The following is a 9,221-nucleotide window of genomic DNA, read 5'->3' on the forward strand; positions in this document are numbered from 1 at the left end:
ACTGATTTCGGTGCCAGACCCTGTCCACCCCAGATTTCTGCACCCCCACGATACAGCCAGGGTGGAAAGTTTCCGCCACAGGGGGGGTGGCAGGTAATGTTTTTTTTTATTTGCATGTTTAAAATCTTTCTTCTATGTGGCAGGGGAAATCTCTCACCAATTACTTACTCCAAACATTCGCCTGAGCTACCCTGCGACTAAACATAGATCCACCCCTATCAGGGCAGGGTTGATGATGGAAAGACATCGTGCAACTACTAGACCCTTTATCTGCCCACCCACTCCCTTTCTTTCATTGCCCCCTCTTCCACTCCACGTTTCTGGCAGAACTGATAACCTGAAAGAAAGCCTGGTCGATTTCACCAACACCTTCTCTGTCAGATGAAAGCCGCAAGGACTGGGGAAAGTCTTCTTAATTTTCCCAATGCACCTCATCCCTACTGCCACCTTGAAGGGCTTTCAGTTTTAAAAAGCTTCTCCTATAATGATCCCTGTAGCCCCTTTCATGCACAAAACTCTGTTAACATGTTGGGCTATTAGAATATGTTCATATTTATCCACATTTTTAATGATCTTACTGAATGCCTGCAAACCCAGGCATCCTCACACAAGAATGCAGTTCTATGCAGGTGCAGGACTGTTGACCTTTTCCAGGCAAGACTGAGGTGCTGTTGATGAATGGAGAACATGCTTGGGGACTGTGGAGTCAGCCTGTCCTGGAGGAGGTTGCACTCTCTCTGAAGAAGCAGCTTTGTAGCTTGGGGGGAGCTACTGAATTCTGGCCTGCTGTTAGAAGCCCCGGTCTCTTCCATGGAATGTAGAACCTTTTATCAGCTCCAGCTGGTTCATGCATTATCTGGCCATGACAATCCATGCTTTAATCACATCCAGGTTAGAGTCCTGTAATGTGTTCTATGGTGGGCTGCCTTTGAAAATAGTCCAGACAATATTATATTTTTTTATTTTTGAACTCTGCATTACTATAATTTATACAGTAATCAAAACATATTTGTTACTGTGTCCAGGTCTTGTTCCATCCATTGTTAATTGTAGACTGCAGTATGGCCCAATTCTGTATTTGTTGTTGTTGTTAGGTGTGAAACCGTGTCCGACCAATTGCGAACCCATGGACAATGATCCTCCAGGCCTTCCTGTCCTCTACCATTCCCCGGAAACTTTAGTTGGTCCAAAATGCAATCGTTGGGCTATTGTCAGGGCCGGGATACAGGGATTTTTCTGTATCTGTGCTGAAAGATCTGCACTGGATTCCCATTTGTTTCTGGGCACAATTCAAAGTGCTGGATCTTACCTTTAATGTTCTTCTAAGCAGCTTGGGGATAGAATATCTGAAGGACTGTCTCCTCCCATGCTATCCATCCCACTCGTTAAGACAGGCCTTCTCCACAGGGGTTTCATGAAACCTGGGTTTCTCAATGAGTCCAGAAGGGTATTCCCGACTGCGGAGAGTTAAGTAATTTTTAACATATTTTTTAAATGATAGGACCATATATGGTTATGTCTACCCAGTTTGGTGAGCCAGTTTGGTGTAGTGGTTAGGAGTGCGGACTTCTAATCTGACATGCCAGGTTCGATTCTGCGCTCCCCCACATGCAACCAGCTGGGTGACCTTTGGCTCGCCACGGCACTGATAAAACTGTTCTGACCGGGCAGTGATATCAGGGCTCTCTCAGGCTCACCCACCCCACAGGGTGTCTGTTGTGGGGAGAGGAATGGGAAGGTGACTGTAAGCCGCTTTGAGCCTCCTTCAGGTAGGGAAAAGCGGCATATAAGAACCAACTCTTCTTCTTCTTCTTCTTCTACCCCCCCCCCCATGGTCAATGATGGGCCTGGAGGGGATGGAAAGATGAGTGGCCCCTCATAAAAATCATTGTGATCAGAAGACATCTCCATGATATACCCACATTCTGCTGCTGTTTTTGAAGAGCAGATGTTTCTGGGGGGCATTCTCATTCCATTCCTGTGAATCGCTCACCGGAGAAAACCAGAATGATTTTTTGCTTGTTTTCTGTTTGGCCTGGATGAACAGAACCTTTGTTCTAGAGCTGCAGGAGATGGGCAAGAGATGCAAGGACAAGAAACCAGAAATGGAGGGGACAGTCAGACCGAGATACTGTCCGATCTGAAGCAGAGGAGGTCGTTCTCTTTGCCCCTTTCTTTGACTCCAGGGCTAGTCAACTGATAAGGATCTGTGATCTTTTAAATGTAATGACTTACTTTAGTTCAATTTCTATATATCACAACTTTTATTTTGACTCTGACAACATTTTATTTGTAAATGTTTTGTATGCTAACCCTATTCTTAAAATATCTTACCTTTGGTCTAAGACCGCAAATAAATTTGAAATCCTTGCTGACTGAGACTTGTTGCATGTGGTAGCAACTGGAGTCCAGAGAGAAAAATACTCTCATTTTAGCTTGACTGTTTGGGGTGGGCCAGGGACGATGGAGCAGCAGATGCCTGCCCCAGCTCTGTTCCTGGCCCTGCAGAGTAGGTTACTAGGCCATTTCTGGAATGGGGGGGCAGGGACAATGGAGTATGATGTCACATCTGGTGGGAGTGTCTGGGTGACCTCACTTCTGGCGATACATGACTTCCAGGGGTGTGGCAGGGAGGTGTGGTCTGTTGATGTCACTTCCAGGGTTTCTTGCAGCCTGAAGAATGTCATGGGTATCTCAGTGACAAAAAGGTTGAGAAAGGCTGGGTTAATAGATGACTGTCTAGTCAGCCTCTCTGTGACAATTGGAGAGAGGATATTTTCTGTCCTGGCACTTCACTCTGGAATGCCCTCCCCTTTGAGGCTCACCTGGTACCTTTTCTTTCTTATCATCACCAGGCCAAGATGCATCTTTTTACCCCAGCTTTTAAGTCAAGGTTTCATTTTGCCAGCTTTCTAACTGTTCTGCTTCTTTTTAACTGTTTAACAATGGCTTGTTTGAACAGTTTGCTTTTATATTGCTGTTTATGGCCTTGAACAGCAAATTGTCAATGGCCTTGAGCAGCAGGGCTCTGGAGAAGCAGCAGAGAAATATCCTTGAGAGAAAAAAAGAGAGATTACTCTAGTAAGTCCTTTGAGCTGGATCTTGTGCACTTATTCCATTAATACAAATGCTTTCCTCCAGGGTGAGGGGGTTTCCTGTATTCTTTTGTCCAGAGTCCATTGCATTTGATGGCTTTCTGACATCTCTTCCTGACATAAATCCCATTAGTCTACTCTTCATACCTGTGGTATCTTCTTTGTGCAGTGTGATTAACCAGCAATTGTTTGACAAGAAAAGCTCACTAGAACCCAAGTAATGAAGATGGGAAGTGGGCAGGCATCCTTAAGAGGTGCAGAATGTTGTAATGTAATGCAAACAGCCTCGAGGGGTAAATTTCTGCTTTGCAGTTGGCTTTAGGTAGGGCCCTATAGGGCTGCTATATGTAAGTTGCTGGGCAAGCTGATTGAGAGGCTGACTAAAAGCAAGCCCTGCCAGAAAGAGAATGGGTCAGAGAGCTAAATAAAAATATTTTCTTAAGTTGAGGCAAACCTGAAATGTCCTGTTGTTCCTGATACTTCACACAGGGTATTACGGGATGCTTGCACTGGCTCCTTCTCTATTTCTCACTCCTACACACCCTGTTGGCTTTTGCTATGTTGTGCGCCTCGAGTTTGTTCATTTACATTCCTAAGCAGTAGAAAATTCCAGAAACGAGGGTCAATATTTCCATATTTGCATGGAGAGATTACTGGAAATGTATGACATTTATTATTAATTCAACTTATAAACCACCCCTCCCTAGATAGGTTCAGGGCAGTATACTACATCTTAAAAATTCAGTAGAAATATAAATTCCAATATCTGTTCAATTAAGAACCTCCGTGGAAAGCTCTGTCCCCATAGTGAAGGAGCCCACCAAGGCTGCAACATGTGAACTGGGCAACATGGTTGTTTCTTGTGGGTAGTTTCCATTCCTGTGAATCGCTTACCGGAGAAAACCAGAATTATTTTTTGCATGAATGGAAGACGTACGTTCATGAAAAATCCATCTGTTACCGAATTGACGTCATGGGATTGCATGCATCATGTGCTTTGCAGGAACCTATGTGCTACATGTGTGACTGCTAAGGTCCTATAATGTGTGAACAGAATAAATGTCTATAGAGGGCTATAGCTGCATCTTATAACATAGTACGGGAAAGGCCATGGATCAGTGGTTGAGCATCTGCTTGGCATGCAGAAGGTCCCTGGCAACTCCAGTTAAAAGGACCAGGCAGTAGGTGATGTGGAAGACCTCCGCCTGAGAACCACGACCACTCTCAGTGGACAAGACTGACCACGCTGGACCAATGGTGTGATTTAATATAAGGCAGCGAGTTCATGTTACATCAAAGGATTTCTTCCAGAGTTTGGCTGATGTCCTGTGGGTATAAATAGGCCTCTTTTCTTGTAAATCAAGATGTTTGTGGATTGAGAGGGGGATAAAGAAAGATGTCTTTGTTTGCAGATACGGGATTTTTCCCATCTCCTTTAAGTGGGTTTGTAGTGCCAGTACATGCTGATAATGCTTAGAAGTTCTGATAAAGAATGCTTATAGCAAGACAGACTTAGCACTTGGGAAATTTAAGTGAACTGATAAGGAAGCTGCCATGTGCTAGCGTGACATAGGAGATAGTCTGCTAGTACAGTAGTAATAGATCTGCTGTTGTATTCTGATAAGACACTAGGAAGTCTCCAGGGGTAAGATGGTAATTCAGCTTCCCCTTCCACAACACAGGTCTTTGGGTTTTACTTATAATTGCATTAGAGCAAGTGGAACCTTTTTAGATGTCACCACTCGCAGCCGTCATTTTTGTTTCGGCAACATCCCTCACTTTGCCACCACTCTGAAAAGAAAGAACCACTAGTCGCCGACTATTGCTTGAAAAGATGGAACTTCCCCACAGTTTTGGACAAGGGGAACTTCTTGCTTCTGACATGGCATTTTTAGACCAGTTTCACTGGACAGGAAGAAAATGTGACAGAGAGACCTAAGCAGCTCTAGTTCACAAATGTTTAAGGTAGATTGAAAAATTGTGAGTCCAGAAGGTGCCCCAGGATTTCCATTTGTTGAATTATTCTGTTGTTGTTCTTTTACTTCAAGATATCAGCACAGCTGTCTTTTTCCTTGATCAACACGGATATGCAATGAAGAAAGTCTACCGACTAATGTACGACCTGCCGTGACCCACAAGTCTGGGACACTGCTTTCGACCAAGCGTATTCATAGGTGTCAGATAGGCCCATTATGCATGGAGGGGAAGGTCCGCATTCGGGGTGGAATGGCGTCACCTAAAATCACCGATAACACATGGTGCCAGCTACAACCGGCCGCAGATTCGGTGCAGGCCGCCGAAAAAGCCGCGTTAGCGAAACGCGGAAGAAAGCGCAGCTTCCGGGTGACCAGGGCGCAACCAGAAGCGGTGCTGGGGTCACCACGTGCATAATTGGTTACTCTGGGTTTTGCTGCCATTGCGTCCCGTGCATAAGCGGTTTGCTTCGCGTCTTCCCCCTCCGCGTTTTCCATGTTGCCCGAGATTGCCGTTTCGTCGGCTGTGCATAATAGGCCATAGCAAAGCCACCACAACAGTATCTGAGTATAGATGCAAGCACTGTCCCCAAATGATCTCCTTGTTCTTTTTACTAGGGACCTACCCCTACTTGCTGGGCTTGCAATATTGAACAGCCGTGAACTAGCAGTTCTGCCGGCTTTCGAGAGTCGCAGCAAAGCCTGACCAAGCAACAGCACAAATGAACGATGTCCTCTTTGTGAACTGTAGCCAACATGAGGTTTATAATAACAGACACCCAAAGCGACTTACACAGTTCTCCTATCTTCCATTTCATCCTGTCACTCAGCAAGCTTCCATGGCAGAGTGGTAATTTGAACCTGCAGTCTCCTTGATCCAAGTCTGACACAATGACCTCTACTTCACACAGACTCTCTTAAAGGTCAAGGAATTGTTAAGCTGCCTCTGCTTTGTAAAGGAGGGGGCGTTTCCTACTCTGCTTGTCTCTGCTGATTTTCTCTTCAAAGTAGTCCCCAAAGCAGGCTGCAGAGTTATCTTGTCTTCTATTTTATCTGCACAACCACTACTCTGTATAGTCGTTTAGGTTGAGAGTGTGACCCGCCAAAGAATCACGAAGATTCCACAGCAGAGATTCAAATCCTAGATCAGGGGTAGTCAAACTGCGGCCCTCCAGATGTCCATGGACTACAATTCCTATGTAGACTCAAAGGGGCTCATCATTCTCGTCTTCTCCATTTTATCTCTGCATCATCCCTTTGAGGTAGGCCTGGCTAAAAGAGTGACCGGCCCAAGGTCACTCAGCAACCTTCCATGGCAGATTCAGGATTTGATCCGGGGTTTTCTTGCTCCTGGTCCACCATTCTAATCAGTACACTACGTGGCCCTGAGGGTTCAGGGAAGTGGCTAAACTCCCTTTGTTTTTTACAGGAGGTACTTTCTGCCCTCTGTGCATGTGCTGCCATTCTACACAACATAGACCCCATAGTGGCTCATGTTATTCTCCTGGCTTCCATTTTAATCTCATAACATGATCTTATCCTGTCTGTCATTTTAGCCTCATAACAACCTCCGATTTCTTGCCTCCAAATTTCAGGTGTCTTTTGAGTAAAACTCACTTCCCCACTGTAAATATCACAGAGACTCTGGAAGTAATCTAGGCAATTATGTTCCAACTCTCTTTATCTTTAGCACTGCAATTCCTACGATCTTACACTTGCCATGGAAAAATAGGTGGATGGAAACATTGTTTTATTACTACAGATGAACTGTCCAGATTATTTAACAGACACCCAATTTTTAGAAATATGGCCATCTTTACACAATCATGCATCATGGAAAACCTTCACTAAAGGGATTGAACGACACCTGCAAACTGGCAAGATGTGAAAAAAAAATGTAAACAGACTCATTTGCCTACAAAAAATCCACGTAATAACTTTTTATTAGTGTGAGAACTTCAATTTTTAAATCAGTAACCTCATAGAAATGAAAGTTTATTTATTTAAAGAAAAATGAAAGCATCTACAATGAAGACAAAGTCAGGACTGAAGCGTGAAGCATACAACAAGCAATATAACCGTTTGTCTCCCCTCCCATGGGAATTGGAACCAAGCAAAGAAGTCAAAACTGAGATAACCATTTGGCCATTATAACTACAGGTCTGGGAACTAGGGAATACTAACCAAAGGGAGGGGAAGGAATGTGCGGGGAGGATAGTTGTAAAACTTAGTGGCAGGAAATGACCTTGGGGTGTCAAACCAAAGCATCTGTGTTACATCAGGGCAAGACAGGTCAAACAGGCAATAGATCAATTCTTTGAAACAGAATTAAAATCATGGCAGTAAACCTGGGGATTCTGACAGTTAGGGCCAATCAAAATGACACAAAATAGGATACAAACCTTTGGTTCCTACTGACCTAAAGAGAGGCAGATGTTGAAAAACTAAACGTTAAAGAGGAACTTCTCTTCTGACACTTCTGATCTCTGAAGCATTTCTGGAACTTGTGCCTTGGGATTCAGCCAGTTTTGAATAAATAAACTCAAGGGAAAATGGCTCATGTTGATGTTGTGGTCAGGAATGTTTGGCTGCTTGATCCTTCTTAAGACCTTTAAAGGTTTAGATTTTTAATCTATTTAAACTGTTAAATAAAAGGAACAAGAGATTAGGAAAAGTCCTTGTTCAGCTTAGCAAATTAGAAGACACAGAAAGTGATCTGTTCACAAGAGAACCATGTGAAAATGATTTCTGCTGAGAAGAAGCCCCCTCTTCAACCAGGGGCACTCTTTTGCCAAAACACATAAGCAGCATAAAGAACCATGACATGTTAAGCACTTCCTAGAATTCCAATAAACATCTGGAATCTAAAAAAGTCAGTTGCAATGTCAAAGAAGGCTGAACTTAATTACATTACTTGGAAAAGAAACCATTACATTCTTCAATAAGTTGCACATGCAAAGACTGGGTAAACTGAAAAGTAACTGAAAGACCATCAGCATTTAAGAGAAATGGTAGGCCTCAGGGCTATAACACCAGTTAGTGTCCATCAGTTCTATACGTGTTATAAACCAGGGGTGGATTTCCAGATGACCATGGACTACAATTACCACAAGCCTTTGTCAGTATATAAAATCTTATTATAGGTTTCCCACCATGACAGAGGCTCATGGTAATTATAGTCCACAGACTCCAAGAGAACCACAGTTTGGCCATGCTTGTAATAAATAGACACAAGCCTAAATGCCACAAAGAAAATCAAATACCATCTAATTTAGTCCCAGTGAAGTAACTGCAACAAAATTCACAAGACATTAATATGCAAAATTACATATTGGAATGCAACTAAAAGGACTGAACCTCACAGTACAATACTCTAGTTTAATTGGTTTAGAGTCAGATTTGGCAGTTCGGGTGCGTTGGACAAAATTTCACCTACTTGACATCATACCATGACATCTATAAAACTTGAGGACATTTCCAAATAGAAATTGCAGGCAACCACGCTTGTCCAAAATAAAATCCAAAACGAAAGTCCGGTACTACATTGGATAACGGCCAACTAAAATATTTTGTCCCATTGGGTTGATTCTAATAAGCCAATATTATTTTTATTTTTATTTTTTTACCCCTGCATTACTATCATTTATACAGTAATCAAAACACTGGGGAAAGATATTTGTTACTGTGTTCCAGGTCTTGTTCCATCCATTGTTAATTGTAGACTGCAGTATGGCCCAATTCTGTATAGGATGTGTTTTCAGAGTTCAGATAGAACTCAGACTGAATAAATTATGTCAATGAAGCAATATTCTATTCTAAAGAGTACCTAAGGAAACATGCCACAAAATTGAATTTTGCACTCATGTATTTAGGCAAGAAAAAATCCTGTTGAGGACCCACAAAATATGATAGATATGTTCCCATTGTTTATAGTGCTATTCATAGCAGAACGTAGCATTCTTTCAAATGACCTTCTAAATGGCAGGAAAATATTCAGAACATGATGTCACAGGGAAGTCATGTTGACTATGCAATAATAACGTAGACATACTGATAATGTTTCCCAATTGTCCAAGTAATAATAGCACTATCGCATGGTACTGGGGTGTCACGTGTCTCTGGAATTGCACTCCTAGACATAGTTATGATAAAT

The sequence above is a fragment of the Paroedura picta genome, chromosome 4, assembly GCF_049243985.1.
Source record: "Paroedura picta isolate Pp20150507F chromosome 4, Ppicta_v3.0, whole genome shotgun sequence".
In the NCBI taxonomy this organism is placed as follows: domain Eukaryota; kingdom Metazoa; phylum Chordata; class Lepidosauria; order Squamata; family Gekkonidae; genus Paroedura; species Paroedura picta.